The sequence below is a fragment of the Aplysia californica genome, unplaced genomic scaffold, assembly GCF_000002075.1.
Source record: "Aplysia californica isolate F4 #8 unplaced genomic scaffold, AplCal3.0 scaffold01141, whole genome shotgun sequence".
Lineage (NCBI taxonomy): Eukaryota > Metazoa > Mollusca > Gastropoda > Aplysiida > Aplysiidae > Aplysia > Aplysia californica.
In genome coordinates, this window is record NW_004798411.1 from 138,798 (window position 1) to 140,483 (window position 1,686).

Sequence of the window (1,686 nt, forward strand, 5' to 3'; positions counted from 1 at the left end):
AGAGAGATGGAAAGAGATAAAATACTTAATTAGGAAAGAGAGACAAGATAGATAGAAAGAAAGATTAAAGAAATGAATAAACACAACATAATATATCTATAAGTCTTGTGGATGTAGGTGAGTGTGAAAATAGGAGAGTGAGTGTGTGTGTGTGTGTCTCCCAGTGTGTGTAAATATGTGTGTCTCCCAGTGTGTGTAAATATGTGTGTCTGCCAGTGTGTGTGCGTCTGCTAGTGTGTGTGTGTGTGCATCTCCCAGTGTGTAAGTGTGTGACTCCCAGTGCATGTGTATGTGTGTGCGTCTGTCAGTGTGTGTGTGAGCCACCTGTTTGCGGAACTGCTCCTCCTCCTCCTTCTCTGCCTCCACCCTGAGAGCCTTGTAGTGCATCTGCTGAGCGTGGGTCATCTGCATCTCGATCTTCTGCCTCATCTGGCGCTCCAGCTCCGCCTGCCCAGCAAATAGGTCACGAATAAATCATAATAATAATAAATAACAATAAAAGAAAATAGTAAATAAATTGTAATAAATAAAAGATAAAAAAAGAAAATAGTTAATACTTGCGATGAATAATTACAATTTAAAAAATAATAATAGTTATTATAAAAGAAAAAATAATTAATAATGAATAAATCATAATAAGAAATAATACTAAATAAATAACAATAAAAGAAAATAGTAAATAAATAATCATACCAGGGAGGTGACGAGATCAATCTCAAAAACACATTGGGCAATACGCCTATTGATGTCATTATTCATAAAATATACATGCACATAAGTAAATATATATATATATATATATATATATACTATTAAGGTCAACGTCATACTCACACTGTGTATCTACCAATCAGCTCAATAGCTTTCTTTGTCTCAAATTATATTTTTCATCAACTCTAAAATAATTACAATTGGTCATACTACCTTACGTAAACAAAGACATGGAATGAAATTCTCCCACAATTCTGGCTGATAATAACATGAGAGAAATCACATTTTTACCCCTACTTTTCTGAGAATCAACGTTTACATAGAAATATGATAAAAGAAGGACACATTATATTTCTTTCCTACTCTCCCCGCCACATTAGAAAGAACATCTAGAAGCAATATACATGATACATATATTACATGGCTACATGTTCACCATTCAATGCAACAGCAACCTCTAGCTTCCTACACAGCGGGATTTGTACACAGCTACAGATCTGCACAACATGTTCACCGCACTCAGCGACCCACATAACAATCCCATCTCAACCAGCCTCACGGAGTTTACTTTGTTTTTACTGAGAGTTTCACAGCACTTGCAACACCAGCACGCTCACATGACCTTATGCAACTGTGCGCACTGTAAAACTCTTGCCTAACAAAACAAACATATATATTCAACATCAAGTGCCAAATCTGCGACAGACATGGGTGACCAAGCTTCCACATTCATTCCTTCGCTCGGATGCTCTCAAAAGCAGCTACATTATCCTCATCTGTCCACATCATCCACCTGTTTAGGATTTCCAAGTGAGCCCAAAATTATTATTTTTGTTTTTACAGTTTCTTAATCCATGGTACCGGTTGGATGAGCTCGAGAAATTTCCAAGCACATTCAGGTCTGTGAGTAACTCAAAATGAGACAAAAATCTCTGGGAATGTAAAGCGAAAGTAATCATTCAAAGTACCCCCCCC